The sequence below is a fragment of the Diuraphis noxia genome, unplaced genomic scaffold (genome assembly GCF_037042655.1).
Source record: "Diuraphis noxia isolate RWA-SAM2 unplaced genomic scaffold, SU_Dnox_SAM2 contig0002, whole genome shotgun sequence".
In the NCBI taxonomy this organism is placed as follows: Eukaryota; Metazoa; Arthropoda; class Insecta; order Hemiptera; family Aphididae; genus Diuraphis; species Diuraphis noxia.
The window spans coordinates 14,892,974-14,910,916 of record NW_028301712.1 but is presented as its reverse complement, the minus strand read 5'-3'; the positions used below and the strand labels follow the sequence as shown (position 1 = coordinate 14,910,916).

General features: G+C 29.7%; 1 protein-coding gene across 1 annotated transcript in view; it reads left to right on the top strand.

Annotated features, from left to right (window-relative positions):
- Positions 1-17,943, top strand: part of rsh (Rap GTPase activating protein radish) — a 275,432-nt gene that overhangs the window by 90,275 nt on the left and 167,214 nt on the right. Inside the window, exon 3 of the mRNA XM_089219607.1 lies at positions 5,985-6,073. The gene's annotated coding sequence lies outside the window, so the exon portion shown is untranslated. The remainder of the gene's footprint in view (positions 1-5,984; positions 6,074-17,943) is intronic.

Sequence of the window (17,943 nt, the reverse complement as noted above, 5' to 3'; positions counted from 1 at the left end):
GTTAAATCGATCGTCACGTCATAAACAGCTATAATATTACATGCATCACGTTTTACGTGGATGCTAATATACACGTGAGTATGATAACTTTGCTACCACTTTGAATATATATATATATATATATATATATATATATATGATAGGTATTATATTTGTTGAAGAAATCACCGCTATGTGTACTACAGTTCGCCACCTATAGCTACTTCTGCTCAAACTCTATTTTGGCCAACGTACCGTAAATGTCGAAATATTTCTTTTAACATTAGTACATATTATAATATATATATATGCTTTTCAACCTTTATTACCTTTCAGAGTGGCTTATTTATTGTTATTTTGAACAAACAAAAATAATATTAAACTCCTTTTATTCGTTATGTCTAAGAATAAAGAGAATAAAGTGCAAACCATATCATTCGTTAAGTAAAGTATTATTTTTTTTCACTAGACAGGCAATATTTTAGTCCATATTATAGTTTTTTTTTTTTTTTTAAGAAAAGAGGAAATTAATTGGAGATGTTTTATGATCAAAAGTACGTATATGTATGGATAAACTAAAATTTATGTTGGCAGCATCACCTTTAAATACAGTAATGTATAATGGAGGATAGTATTGGAACATATTATAACGGTCATATGTAAAAAATCTTTTCTATAAAAGAATAATTAAAATAAGACTGCTGTCGAGAATAGGTTATTCTATATGATATGAGAACGGTTTGCTTTAAATTGAGAAGTAAGTTAGGTAGGTATAGTTAGGTTTTATTAGTAGGTTTTCCTATTATCTATGTCCGTAAAATATTTGTACGCATAAGAATCTTTTATTACAAATTGGAATATTTTGTCAATATATCTACCTCTTTTTTTAGTGTCTTAAACTATTGAGTGAATCGTAAACAACAATAGTATCCCTTAAAAGAATGCGTTGCACGACTGTGTATGATGTTAAGCAACTAGAAATAATAATAACATATTCTGAAATAACCGTTCGCATGGCACATCTACATCAGCCATGTGCTCCAACTCAAATGTTTTCTTCCAATATGATTGTGTAGCGCTTGCGCGCGTGTGTGTGTGTGTTCGCGTGCGCGTGTTTATTTCTCTCTGGTGCAGACGGGATTTGTAGTGTATATGATAATACGACAAATTGAAACTCGTGTACATGTTCTTGTCAAACAGGCGTACTCATTCGAGGCGTACGGAAATCGGTCCCCTAAAACCGTTGACCCAGAAGCTCGAACGTCGTCGACATATAACCGACGTTTCCCCATAGACGTTATAATCTCTGCAGAACACGCGACCTCGTTGACGAAACTGCACAACGTTAAGACGATAATAATAATATAGTACTAACTGTAATAAAATAAAATCGGCATTATGTATGTATATATTACGGGCAAAGTTGGGTGTCGGTCATCGTACACATTGATCAGGCACAATGCCCGTTTTTTAAGGGCAATGTTGGAATAATAAGTTAACATTGCCGAGCATTGTATACAGTGCCCAATTAGATTTGTACACTTAAGATGAAATATACTAAAAATTAAATAAATCATCTAACACGGGTATTTAAATAATCATAAAAAAAAATGAAATACAATTTATACTATTTATTATTATTAAATTATAATTATTTTAATAGTTTTATTTTAATTGATTATTATTAAAAAATAATGTAGCGATAGCACTACATCGGTTGGTCTAACACAATGTATGCAAGTACACCTATCATATCATTGGCCACCCAAATAAGAAGATTTTCTCACTTCTCTTAGTGAAATTTGTGCTGGTGGTACATTAGCCTGGATAAACACCTATTTGCATATTGTGAATCGGTTCTGACTGTAGAGTTGATGTAGTCTGCCCTCTTTTACTCCAACTTCATATAAATTATCTTTTACTGTAAAAAAAAATATTATTTATTATTATATAATAATTTGGATTGATTTTAAGACGACTTTAGCAGTTGTTCCGAACATGGCTTCATACAGTGAACGTATATGCCATGGCGAAAACTCTGATTTTTCATATATTGAATAAAAATTTAAGACGTTTACTGCACTTTTTGAGTTATTATGGGCTAATCATGTTGTGAGTATATTTTAAATGTCATGATTGGCTCTTTCGATAAATCATTGACTTTGTGAGTGTCTAGGCTTTCCGTGAACAATATTAAGTTCTTCCCACATTCTACACAACTCAATAATAACTTTATAGGCGAATTCCCTTCCATTGTCAATTTTAAAAATTTCCAGGGCTCCTAATGTTGTAAAAATATCAATTAGCACGTAAGCTACTTCTTCAGCCCGTTTATGAGTTAACCCTTTCCGTCATATATTTATATTTAAATCCGGGAATAACGCAAATTAATACTAAAAATTCAGCCAATGAAGATAATAATAGGCGAAGCAACCGGGCAAATAAGAAATATATACTTGTCCTCTGGAGAGTACACTATGACTGAACACAGTTCCATATCATATTTGTCTATAAAGCTTATGGAAATCAAGTGTCCTCTATAGAGGACAGGGTGACGGAAAGGTTAAAAAGTATTTTTAAGGTTTTAAAGTATAAAAATAAAGTCTAAAAATAACAAACTTCGTAAGGTGATCTTAATAGACCATTATGAACTTATAATCATCATCAGGTTAGGTTAGCTTGTCTAGTAAATCAACTTGACAGTAATGGTTCAATGCTGATAAAAGTATAGGTTTTACAGCCAAACCTTTTTTATTGTACTATCTTTTTTTTTTTTTTGATAGTGGTCACATAAATTTAAAAATATCATTATAGCCTCCTATATTTTTAAATTTCAAGTTCAGTTCATGTTCCGTACGGTTTCTACCTCGATGTCCCACAGACACATGTGTTTCATTAATAAGTTGAAATAATTGTTCCTTATAAACATAATTCTTACATTAAATTAACTTCGGATACTGGAACTACTAATTTTTCAATCCCTGATATATTTACAACATAGTATTTTTTAATTAATTTGTTATCATATGCAGACTTTTTTTTTTTGTTTTTATTTTTCACTTTATTCACCGTTAAAATTAATTTACCGTATTTTTCTTAATTTAAAAATATGACATTTTCTTTTTTATTTAATAGAAAATTATCAAACTTCCCATTAAACTTTTTTTCCATTTTATGTTGGAAAATAGAACGAAAACACTTAGAAAATAGATACGTTGACCAAAAGATAAAACAATAATGACAGACAAAATGACATCGCCATCGATTAAAAAATATCAAATTGAAAATGTACGATTCGACAGTGAAGTTTGACATCTAGATAGCCATAATGTTCACGTAATATATATTATGTGATTTACTTTATCTTAAAGATTACGGATCGGTTCGTATTATCGACAGTCGTCATCCGTCACATTGTTGGGAACGAATAAAATATTTAAGTATAGTTTTGTAGTGCTACTGTTACGTATAAATGCAATTCAATATGAATGTATGTAGCGTGCTGTAATTCACCTTGCCCACTTCAATCAGGCCAGTGTACACTTTGCCCGAGCAATCTGGTATAATGCCCGGTCAATTTATAAACAATTTGAATATTAAAATGATGACTCTTACATAACCCAACATTTGGACATTTTGCACAATGTCCGGGCATTGTTAAACAATAACCGAATTTCATACTTTGCGCGAAACATATACATATATACCTATATATGTATACATATGTATTTTTTTTAACTAGGTCCATAGGGTGTGGGGTAATACGGTAGGGGATTTTATTGTGTATTTGTTGGTAGGTTTCAAGTTGATAGGGTTGTAACACGTATTTATGTATTTTTGGAAAATATAAATCGCTAAAAATCCAGGGTGGTCACCCATCTGGGAGCTATCAACTACAGCCGATACGTACGCTCAGCCCGTTCCCGTAGATTGAGCTTACAACCACGCCTCACTACGCCACATATTTGTATTATTATTATTATCAGTACTATCAACTCGATGTGGCCGCGGCAACGGAAACAAATGTTAGAGAATAATAATAATGAAACTGCGGCGGTTGTCGCCCGGCGAGAGATAGTGTATACGTATAACGACAATGTGCGTACATAATACAAAGTAATAATGCCATACATCACTGTTGTGGTGGTTTTTCGTGGATACGAGGATTTATTATTTCGACGTACATGTATATATTGTCAACCAAGGGCAACGTTTTAGCCATAGGGTCGAAACGTCAATCCGTGAAAAGTAAAGTCATCGCATTGATCCCACCCGATTTACCTTTCAAACGAATTTATATATTATTCCATACTTTTTTCCTCGAGTATTGTTGCTGAGCCCTTTATTTAATTTAACGAATGACGTATTCTCTGGAAACACATCACGGATTCCGTCGAACGTAATTAGAAAATAAATCGGCAAAAAAAAAAAAAAGTAATAAAGGAAACAAACGAGATTATTGTCAGTAGTCGAGTTTCTGCTGCGGAGAACACACTACTCCAAACGAGATAGTCGGTAGTACACGAAATTCGGGTGTAAAGTATAATATTGCATTGTGTATAAAACTTCTTACAAAAGAAAATGTTCAATCTTTCTTGATTAAAATAAAGATAAACGGAAATATGAATTTTTTTATGTCAAGGGCCTGCATAGCTGATAGGTACGTATTTATAATATTAATACACGTTATCATCATAATATTTGTTGACGCGACTCTTTGCTCATTATCATTATATACTGCTCAGTATAGACTATCAGTAGATATAGGTATGTATATTATACACGTTTATCCGACAGAATTTTCACGTATATATAATATATATGCAGGGTGTCCCACAGAAATCTAACATTCTGACAAATGAAATAACTTTTGTTCTAATCAATATTTTAAAAAAAATGTCTTTTAAATATAATTCATAGACACTTGCGCTACATTTTTTATTTTTTATTTTTTTAATACTGAAAATAAAAAACTTAAAAATTGATAAAAAATTTTTTCGAAATATTCAATATAGCCGATTTGTAAATCTGATTTTTAGAAAAATTTATATGGTAAAAACACTTATTTAAGTCAAAACGCTGATTTTTTACAATTTTTTTAAATATCAATATTTTCGTTAGGTAAATTATAGTAATTTATAGTTTATTCATCACATATTATTAAATTAAATACAATAAAAATAATAATTAGATTTTAACATGCACTTATTTAAAAATGTTCTTATAAAATATTTTTAAAAAACTTTATTATTATTTGAAATTACAAGGTTTCTAACATAAACTAGGTCGTAATTTACTTGTAGTGGACAAACATTTTTAGGGGTAACCCCGTACCACTCTACTCTGCCAATCTAAACTTTAAATAAACTAACCGTCCTAAATTTGATTTTTATGAATCAAAATACTTAGACAAATATTCTGCTTTGGATTATGAAATTAAAACTATGTTGTCATTCAAAAAAGTAAAAAACTTAAAAAATGATAAGGATAAAAAATATTTAAAAATATAATTTTTTATAAAAACGTTGGGTTTTTAACAACTTGAAACTATGTAAAAAAATATTTTGAAAAAAGTAAATACTTTATTAAATAATGAGTGTTCAATTATAAAAGAATCACCCTGTATATAAGTACATAATATTACAATCGATCACACACATAATGGGACGTCCGACTTCTGAATATAGACAATATTAACCATCGATTAATCCACTATATGGTGGATAGTATCAAATTATTATAATATGCAATTTTGTTTAATATTATATTGTATATCATATATATTTTATACGGAGCATAAGTATTTATGTAATATTATGTGAGATTTTTAGGTGTGTTTGGTCGACTTTATTTAAAATAATTTTACAATACTAAACCAAAAATTACTTAATGTTATAATACTGTCATTATTAAAATAACAATATTCCAGTAATTATATATGTAATTATATATTATTTTACTTATTCGTATTTGTTACCAACTAATTTATAATTTTTATGTTTTAGATATTGAAACTATAATAATAGTATAATACGAAAATCAACGAAAAACATTCTAGGTCGACAACAGTCGCTTTAGTTATATAACCCGACATGTAAGTACCATATTGCTTTCGATACTAAAACCATGTAAATACATCACCTATTATTATAATATATAAATAAGCTATTATTTATTTAATTTTTAAGTTGTTGTAAATATCAAAATATATTATTGTTATTATTATTATTTTTCATTTTGTCAACTGAAAAATTATTGTCCCACGCCGAATGTCATTTGTTTATGTTTTATATCATTTTTTTGGTTTTGACACACGCGGCAGTTTTCCACGTATTATTATTTGCCCAAAATGTACATTATTTATTTTTTTTTTTTCATTTCATTTTCTAGATAATCACTGACACATGTACATATACTTTGTCCAAGTTAAATTTCAGCTTTTAATTCCTTAATTATTATTAATCACATTTAATGTTTAAATTAAACGTTAAATATTGATTTCATAATGCTACTAGATGTTCAAGAACGTTATTAATGTTCATATAGTGACCATGTACCAAAAATGCTACGTTCACGTGGAATCTCTGATTAAAAGAATTTCATCGTCGAGATATGAAAAAAGTATTTAGATAATATATTACCTACCTACTAATATACTTATATTGGCATTATAATTGCTGAAATGTCGGTAATGTACTATTTTGTGTTTACTTATGCATATTAAAATAATAGTGTGAGGGAGTGAAAACAGTTTTTTTCCAAATTCTGATGATACGTAAATTTCAATTTAGATAATTTGATGTATTTTGATCAATTTAAATAATGGATTGTGAATATATTCATTTCGCATCATTATTTTTGCGTGAATAAACTAAACAAAAATCCCTTTACTTAATATATTATCAAAGGTACACGGTCAATGAATTGATACAATTAAATTGATCACCCAAATTGATAATATTCAATTTGAAAATTGTTTAAAAAACAACCCAAGTTGAACTTTAAACTGCTATAAACAGTATTCAGTGTATATTGTGTGTCATAAGCAGTGACGTTGTGATGATATTACCGATAAAGTTACATAATATGACATACATGTGTATGTATATGCGTATATATATATATATATATACGTATATGCATATATGCGTACCAATTATCATGAGTTCTAGTCTAATTGATAAAACTGGGTATATAAAATTATTACATTTCTATGTTTTATCATAATAATAAAAATAAAGTACAAAACTACTAGAACGACAAAATACAAAACGTCCAGTAGTATCGTTAGTACCACACACTGAATATTCAGCACCTAATAAGTTTAAATTTTTAAATTTTTGTATCACCCATAAATCATAAAATAAATGTTTTGTCAGTATCAAGTTTAGTGAGTATACGTACAGTATGAGATATAAGAATATTGTAAAGTATAAAAAACAAATATTTACTGAATAATATTAATAAAAATATATACTATATATATAATATTGCAGTTTTTGCTTGTTACAAAAAACTTTACCTGAACTGATAATATCACGGACTTACTCGAACGTGAATCTATTATTCAGTAAAAACTTAGTCGAGAATGATTGAATTTTTTAGTCAGTTTTCATAACAAAAAGAATGTTCTTGATTAAATATTATTTTTAATACAGATAAGCAAATTAACTTAGTTAAGTTAAAAGTTTGAAAACAACTTTATTTCTAAGTTATCAGTTAAAAGCTTATGATTTATTTTCACTATACTAGTTTAATTAAATTCAGTAAACAAGAGAACATCAATAAATTTTTATTTTATAATTTATAACTTTATGCGTACGAATTAAAATTAAAATTAAATACAATTTAATGAAAAAAAGAAATTCATTTGGAACTTATGTTAACAAGTTTATTGTATTAACCTAGTGATTCTTTTTTTTTTTACATTCTATTTGTAAAGAAAAAAGTGATACTTGACAGTGCTATTGGTTTTGTAATAGTATGTTTGGTAGTAAAAAAGCTCAACAAGTCTCACGCAGCACTTCATGAGATTGAATATTGGAAACAAATACTGCTTTGATAATGACGAGTGATAATTTCGATTTTAGAAACAACGGCAAGACTCAGAATAAAAAAGTGCCCAAATAAAAAGCCGCTTTTAATCTTCACTTTAAACAAGAATTATATTTTTTCGAACGTCTAGACACATTGGGATTATCACAGTTTTTAAATTTAAAGTCCCATAAACCTGCAATTTGCTTTTCACCTAAACTTTTAAAAATTAAAATCATGCTCTGAATCAAGTATAGTTCAGATATCGATCACTTATAATTTTATTATTTGGATTATATAGTAAATAAATGTGATAAGAAAGAAATAAGACAATAAGTTCTTATAATATTAGGCGTATATTATATTACAGGCTAGGAATGATATTTTGTTTAATTTTACAGGTGTTATTCAAACTGTGCAGGTTATTATCCATGTATATTCCTATCAGTTTCAACTTCAAAAATAAACTAAAATTCGATGTAAGTGCAATCGCATTGCCATAGAAACAAGTGCTTAAAACCGTATTTTCCGTATTAAACCCAAGTTGTTTATTATTTAATATAAACTACCTTCATCTTTCATTTATTCTACGCAAAACATTTTTGACAAAATAATACGTCGGAAGAAAGTTGCTCAAATGACGTATATTGTAAATGTCCATGAACTGTGGATGCGATGTAAATTTAACTTGGTAAATTGGGACCCGAAGAGTTTTGGATAAAAGTTTTTGGACGAAACAGACCTAAACGCATATAGGACCAACATTCCTTAAACCTAATTTAATGGTCATTGCGAAACGTTAAACGTATTACGATCCTCACACGTGCCAGGAGAATAATATTTGTTTTCATTAAAGAAAAAAAGTTATATTACCGTAATACGTCTCTTGGTATTTTTCTTTTTTTTTTACGTCCGTGAGACGGTTAATTCGGAGATGGTGTGGTCTGTGAATTATTTCTAGTCCCCGGAGACGCATGTAAACCACGAAATACCTTTTTTATTAGTCACCGCCAATTCTATTTCGGAAAAACGATGCAGGGTACTTGCTAAATACAAGTACTGGTAATATTATATATATATAAAAACGTGGAAATTGCGTTCTTGGGGGGAAAAAATAAACTGCGAATAGCTGATTGGCAAGAATGGTTTACATTATTTTTCCATTACTCGGTAAGATATTATTTTTACCTATTTAATTTTTTTTTCGAGGGACCGTAGTTTTTTTTATGCCATAAAAGATGAAAAACAAAACGTTGTTATTCTTACAGATCCGTACATAGTAAAGGGATTTAAAAAAAATCGTCAAGAATCTTTTTGTCCATTGGTATTTCTGTTAAATTCTTATGAGTGCACTAAAAACTAAAATTATTTATACAAAAACATTTTTTCAACATTATTAAAATGCAGAGGATTTTTTGAAAATATTATTCAATGCTTTATGCGTTAAAAAAAATGTTTCTCGTCGTTGATTTATAAATATTACAATGATTATTATGTATTTATCTTTAATTAATGTTTGAATTGCTAAGTTATTTAACTAAAATCAGGATTTATTAAACATAAATTAAAATTAAACATTTTATTTAAAACTGATATATTAAAATATAAATCAGAAATCAGCTACCGTCTTAAAGTAATTATAAAAATCCGAATTAGCTGTAGTTCAATAATAAAATATTATTTAATATAATTTTCTTATTTGTTTGGCTCAATATCCAAATTAAGTTTCCCAATCGTTTGAATTATAGCGTATTTATTACGAGTGTAATTTTATACTATAAATTAAACACTAATTTAGTACATATTTTATATATTTAAATGTATCAGTGGCTTGGTGAGACGCGGTCGTACGTTCAATCTGCAGAAACGCACTGAGCGTACTTACCAGCCACAGTTGCTAGCTCCCGGATGGGTGACCACCCGGGATTTTTAGCAACATATCCTTACCACACATACACAAACACGTGTTACAACCCTACCTACTTAAAAACCTACAAATAAATACACAAAACAACCCCACACTCAATGTCATATGTTGCCACTAGTTCCCCTTACAAAACAAAAAAAAAAGTATATATTATATACATAATAATATAATGTATTAATAATTGTGGGTGTATTAATATTATAAACGATTGTGATGTTAAGTTATTATTGTATGAGCTTTGAACCAAAGATCCAAATTAGTTTTTTTTGAAAACCCACTTTACTTTTTTTTTATAATTGTACGTTTAATTGTTATCAACTTATGTATTAATAGTTCAACCTCACTAACAATCACTAAGATTTATTCTTCAAAAAAGGTATAGGCGACTAAAAGGTTCTGAATCAATTCAGATAACCATCATTTTTCAACAAAATAAATCCTATAAAACAAAATAGTTCCATCATAATATCCTTTGTTATCAACATCACGACACATCATATTTTATGTACTTAACTAAATTTTGTTTACCGAGAAACTTACATTTAATTCAGGACAAACGATTTCTGGATGAAGATATACCAATTAAAATTGTTTACTTTATTGATAATTTTATAACCTACTTATATATTAAGTTTTACTAGGAAAAAAAATGTCAAGACTTAATGCAGGGTAACTTTGTGGATTTTTAAATATGATTATCAATAAAAACATTCATTACGAAATGATAATATTATTGCAGTTTACATTATAAAGTTAATTCTATAAAACGTTTAATATTTTGAGATAACACCGTTTGGTTCTGATTCCATGGTATACGATTGTAAGTGAAAATCATAAATTTAATTTTGAATCGATTATATAATGCCAAAAAATCTCGGATCAACAAATTACTATCAATTAGGCCATAAAATGTTTGGGTCTCATTAAATCATATTTTTATCAGTGGTGGTAATTTATCGTTTTTTTCTAAATCAGAAACATCATATCCAGTAGCCACAATAATTATGCCATTATGCAGCCAAAAATGTAATAATCAACCTGGTGTTTAAGTTTTGTGATTCAGTTACTAATGATTAGCCAATATTGGGTATTACATTCGGGTCGTATAATGAGATTCCTATTATAATGAGCGTGTGTGTGTTTGCCTCGTTCTTGTTCAACAGCCAACCCTAAAGGCGTTGCACGGGAACAAACCGTGCACTTTGTTAAATAGACGAACCATAATTATAATCTGCGCGAGCGCTTGTCTGCCTCATTGTTCTGAATATTACAGGTATATCATATCATATTTTTAATAATAAAATATAAACCACCTTGGTAGGCGCTCGCCCACACACAATAACAAAGCACTCGGTGGATGTGAATTCTAATAAAGTATGTGTGTGGTGTACGTACTCCGAGATAATAATAACAATAATAGTAGGTAATAATAACAATAATAATAATAATAATAATAATAATAATAATAATAATAATAATAATAATAATAATAATAATAATAATACTCTTTAATGGATCATTCCGGCAAATTAATATTAAATAGGATTAAATTCACTATCTCGCCACAGAAAACGCCAACGCACCGTTATTCGTAATATTTCCGGGTTCCATGCAACGATGAGTACAGCACACTGAGATTTACACCACTCGGCTTATTTGCGCAGGCGTTTAAACGAAATGCCAACAGCGGAAAGCGTTTGGTACGTCAGTACGTCATATTAATTAATATGATAAACATAATGCTGAAGTATTATATTGTACGTAATGGAATATTATTATGCATATGTGTAGTTAAATTGAATGTATATATATATATATATATATATATATATATATATATATATATATATATATATATATATATGAGCATGTACACAGACGATTATATTATATTCATTTAACGGAACCATAAATTACATTGCTTTAAATTTTCATATGATATTTTAAAATAAGTAGTCTGGCTGCTATATTTATACAGTGTTTCATTGACAATGAACTTGTTTCAAAACTATTCATCTAATAAAATATTTACACCTTGCTGTTTAAAATATTGAAACAGTTAACAATCAAAACTGTTGGTTATTGAGTTTTCACTATGACAAAATATGATCATATGTGTATACCATATCCACCAATGGTTATGAGTTCTTAAATCATAACGATAACCAAACTCTAGAGATGCAATTAAACATACAACTTTTTTTATTCTGTTTTTCAGTTCTTCAAGAATTAAATTGTTTTTACATTTTCGGTATATTCGAGTCTATATTTGAACGTTGTTAGATTGTGAGTTTTTGTTACTTATCATGTAGTTGGACTATAGAGATTTTGGTGATGCTATTAATTTTTCGTGAACGTGATTAGATATATATCTTTAATTGTATGTGATTTTAATTGGATTGTAGATAGTGATGTAGCCGTTTTCGGAATATCGGCTATGGAGTTATTGCTCATTATCTGAGTAACTATAGGCCGTGCTTGTTTATTATTAATTTATAATTATATCATATTTATAAATATATTATATTAGTGGATTTATTGATGAATAATTGTTGCTAGCACATATTCACAAGGATTCTCATTACTGTCAACTCTGGCGTGATGTGAATCAATCGTGACAAATCAGTACTGAATTAGTTTTCGATATCGACGCTCAAAAACGTTTAATTCGCTCTATTTAAAAAAACTGATTGACCACTCAATTTTAATGTAACAAACGAAAATTACATGATGCCTTCCCCAAAGTATAGGGTTTCTTATTCAACCGTTTATGGCTGTGTGACGGAAATTACTGATATTGTTGTTAAAAATCCACGTGGTTCTAAATATAATCACTGCTATCGCGGAGAAACATGTGTAATTTAAATTTTTATTTGTGGTCGACGAGAACGAAAACCCTTTAACCAGGTGGCGCGAAAAAAGTAATCGGTTTTAATTACAAACTTCTGTGGCTCTATTAACCACGATCGGATGAATGTCGGCTGAGTGTAGTAGAAGGAATGAAAGCCCAGTTTAAGGCATTGTAAACCAAAGGCTTCTATATATGGACATTTATGAACCACACCGCACAAAAACGACGAACAACCGCGGTCTATTGTTCCATGGAATATTCACTAATTAACCTGAATATAATATTAAGCAGTCACCATAATTCCAGTGCCCTGACAAAATTGTAATACAGTGTATTGTTCTGTAAACAATTCATACCGTTGTAGTGGGTGTATATAATAATAACATAGTATTATATTATTATACATACCAAAAATAATGATTAAACAATCAAAGATAACAAAACAATTTAATGAGTGTGAGGTAAATTTATATATATTATGTGTATTTCAGGGGCGGGTTTTATCACTCACCAAGGGGGGGGGCTAATAGAGGTTCAAAAATTTAGTTAGTTGTTTTTTAAGTCTATATAAAATTTAAAATTACAGATTATATTTTTGAGTCCCTCGACCCTCATAAGACAAGTAAGTCATTGTTTTTTCACAATAGTGACAAATTTTAAATAGTTACATTATTGGTATAAACAACATTATTGGTATAGATTGGAAAAACAATCTAAAAATAGCTTGAAGCCTAAATATTCTAATATCCATAATTAATAATCATATTCATCAATGATGATTGACGATATTTCATAATAATTATTAATGCATATATCAATATATCATAATACTTGGCTTTGTAAAATAGTTAGCTTAGTCCCAAGGGGGGGGAGGATATTGCCCCCTTAGCCACCCCCTTAAATCCGCCCCTGGTGTATTTTATAAAGATCGTTGTCGTAAAGGAATGATATCCGATCGACAGCATTTTTCATCCATCAAAAACCCTTAAAATATTTCCTAACTTTATCTTATATCATACATCATAACATTTATAAATAATTCATTTAATTATTATTATTTAAGTAACTAAAATATTTACACGAATCTCTAATAGTTATTAAAAAATACAAAAACATTTTTAGTACAGTGACTCAAACAAATAAATAATTTTTTGAAATAATATTTCTGAAATATCGAATATGAAAAAAATTAAAGACGTAAAAAGTTTACTAAGACAGACACAGTCAAACACCTCCAAAGAATATTTACTTTTATTGTGTACTTTTATTATGTATACAGTATATAGTGTGTCATAGTTATACAATAAATGTTTATAATATTTCGTTCTCAGTCAATGGTCACGGCGCGGTTCGATTGTAAGAGACGCGTCAAAGAGTTTAGTGTTATATTTGTGTTGCGTCATACCATTATTGTTATGTTTCTGTATACAATAGGATTAAAAAAAAAATTTCAAGTCGGGGAATCATCTTTAAACATCACGAAATGTAATTTGGCAAACGTGACGTAACTTCTGAAGTTGTTCTGAGTATCGCATAAACTTTGTGCCAAATGTGCCTCCACAAAGCTCGAAGGCGGCACACTAAACTAGTTGAAAAGTAGGAAATTTTGAATAATTTATCTTTATCTATAACTTCTAAGTATTCATTTAGCGATTCACTAAAAGTTAACAAAGTAGTGTCATTAACAGCCTATATAATAACAACAATTTAATTCGTTTTCTTTAAAAGTATAAAAGCATTATCACTATTGTTTTAAATTGTAAAAAATATGATTCAATGAATTACATGAGTTATTATAATAACTAAACTAAAAAATAGTGTTTATGACTAATACAAATTTAAATTACAAACAATGGTATTGACTAGACAAAGTAAATAATAGATAAAATGTATACAAAGAGTAAACTGATTTGTAAATTTTTGATAATATTATCATGTTGATAGTTAACTTTTATTATTTGATTGATCATGTTTCAATTGAACCGAATATTTAAAATAAAATAATTGTACGCCATATGCGGCATAACATTTGTCATCGAGTGTATGAGTATTTTTATATAGAAGCTATAATATAGTATACAACTGTCAATAGAGTTATGTCCGACAATTAACTAGTGTGAAAAACTGACCAACGACCAATTATGGTTGCCTTTTACTAAAATCACATTATGTACAATGCATGGTTATGGAATGGATTACGTGTGGCTTTAGTTCGATTATATCTAATGGAACAATTTCACAAATCCAATACAATATGTACATGGAACATCCATCATTTTTTACCTGAAAGGTTTTGTTAGTATAAATATGTTTCTACGAACTGTCAAACTTTATAACAAAACGTCAATACGGTCACAGTCAAATAAATTTCAGAAAATAGTTGTTTTCATTTGAAGTATACTTGCAGCCTTGTTGTACCTACCATAAAATATAATATCGGCGAATAAAACTATTCCTTGATTTTACACTCATATATATAGTTCTACTCGTATATTTTAAACCCGATCCAAACAATTTTTAAACTACAAGGACGTTTTAAATAAAAATTAAAAAGTACTCGACAATTTATACTCGTATTAAGCGTTTTAATAAATTGTATAATATAATTTGACGTGCGTATATAAAATGAGTTTTAATTTTTTATAGGTTATAATAATCAAAATGAATATTTAATAATAACAATCACTATTAAAATAAATAGCCAATAATTATAATTAATAATCATAATAATTATTCATAATGAACCAGGGCGATGTCGTCGTTCGATACACGTATCCGAGTGAATAATCGGTTTCCTATGTTAATAATAGAAATTTAACGCCTTCACCCCGGTAAAATAATATAATACATTTCTCCCGAGAGAGATAATGAATTCATTTCAAGTACCTGCTACTGATCTAAACTTCATAATATAATTAGGATAATTAAAATTCAACAATTAATAAATATTATAATATTATAATAATTCATACATAATATATCTCTTATTTGTACACACTGTAGTCTTGTGGACATTTGCAAAGGTCACATACGAAACACTTTTCTTGGATTACGCACACGTACTATACGTTTGCTACGTACCAAATGATTGTTTCATCATCATTGATAATATTACAAGCTAACGACTTCTTTTTAATAAATTATGTACTTTTTAATATAATAGAATTGCATGATTTATTGATCACGTTTTATAGTAATTAGTATAATAATCTTTGGGTAATCCAATGGTCTAAGTATGAAAAAAAAAAGTAAAATTAATTCCACGAATTTCATTATTAATAAAATTCACATGGAACTTGATTTAAATATTGTATCTACTGTAAGTTTCCAGACGGTTTACAATAGGATATGGCTCAACGGTGTGTGTGTATGTGTGTTGAGACTTTAATCTTGGGCATCGGTGTAGTAATATATTACAGTGAATTAATTATAATTACGTATATTGGATGTCATCAGCCAACTTCGATAGCCATGAATCACCTATGATGATGATAATATCGTTTCATCAGAATCTGTTGGCGTAGTAGCATGTTCCCTTATATGCTTATTTTTGAAAATATATTAGGTTGTTACGTGGATACTGTTAATATTTAATATTTTGTATAATCTATTGTTTTAGTCGCCTAACGAAATAGCTTTTTTATAAACGCTGGAATTACAATTAGGTCTGATTGCGGTGTTTAAAATTTTCCTCGCGCAAAATAAAAACTAAATTAAGTCGTTTAATTTACCGTACAAAATGTGCTATTGGAAAAAACCCGTATTTTCCGTTAGCCGTCGCTTGTAAATGAGTTTTTTAAATTACTTCTTGTCGCGCGAAAACTATACGTATACATAATATTGTATATACAGTGGCTGCGTGTCGTATATACTGGCCGCCTAGAGATTAGCGGAGTAAGATGATGAAGAAGAAGGAGGAGGAGGAGGAAGAAAAAACCACTTCGGGTTTTCGTTACAGCCCATTGACCCGGCTGCCCCTACACCTGCGGCACCACTGCCAATTTGCAGAAATTCACGCTGTATACACTTGCTGCGACCAGAAAACAGTGTCTCGCAATGGGAAACCACGCGTGAACTTCCTCGTTCCGTCCGGGTCACGCTTAAAATATACGCACCGAGAGTTGATTCTAACTCAGAGGGTATAATAAACACTCTGTATACTGCGAAAGGGTGCGGGCTGTATACTGCACGCCGCAGTACAGAGTATAATAAGGACACTAAACCCCAGTCAGATTGTTTGCAGCGGAATCGCTGTGCATCCCTTGCCCCTTCAACCTTCACCGCCGCCGTCACAACTGCTTTCGTTACTGCCCCCTATCCGATCACGGTCGTATTTTCATTGGAGTGTTATAATACCTGTGTACATGTAATAATAATAATAATAATAATAATAATAATATAATATTGTCGGTCACCATTAAGTAGCACCAGCGGCAGCGATGAATGTTATTATATAGGTATTATAATATCCTACTTACTTGCAGCGAGTGCGCAAAACGGCACGACGACGACGACTAAGAATATACGTACATACTATTATAATGTACCTATGAACGCCGATGAATATACCCTACCGTAGCACTTGATCATGTATAATACACACACACACACACACATTGATGTATTATGAACTCGTCGAGAGGGTTAAAATGTTGCAGGAGGTCCAGCGACTCGTTTACGGTTCGAAGAACATAAGGGTTTCCCGGTTTTAAGCCCGGTTGTTCGACTACACAATAACCGCGTGCGGCTCAATCTCCCTCTGTCTGGCTTTTTCCACCTCTCTCTCAATCACTCTTTCCCTCTTTAGAAATATATTTATATAAATTGTGAAGGTATAGGTACATGTTATTATTTTATTTCTCATTTCTCTCTCTCTCTTCGTGTCTGCTGTGCGCACATGGAACAAGCGATATTAAGCTTAGTCGGATGCCCCCTCGAATCGGGTTCAGACGGATTTCCCTCTTTTCTGCGTAGCTTTTTATGTACGAGCCCCCAATATAATTCGACGAAGCTTTTCTCCCGCCGACCATGGTATATTATGTTATAAACGGAACCGTTAAAAACACATAAAAAAAACAGTGGTGATGTTCTACGTTTGTTTTTATTTCGTCATCACTGCGCACGTGTAAAAACGTCTATATATTATATAAAC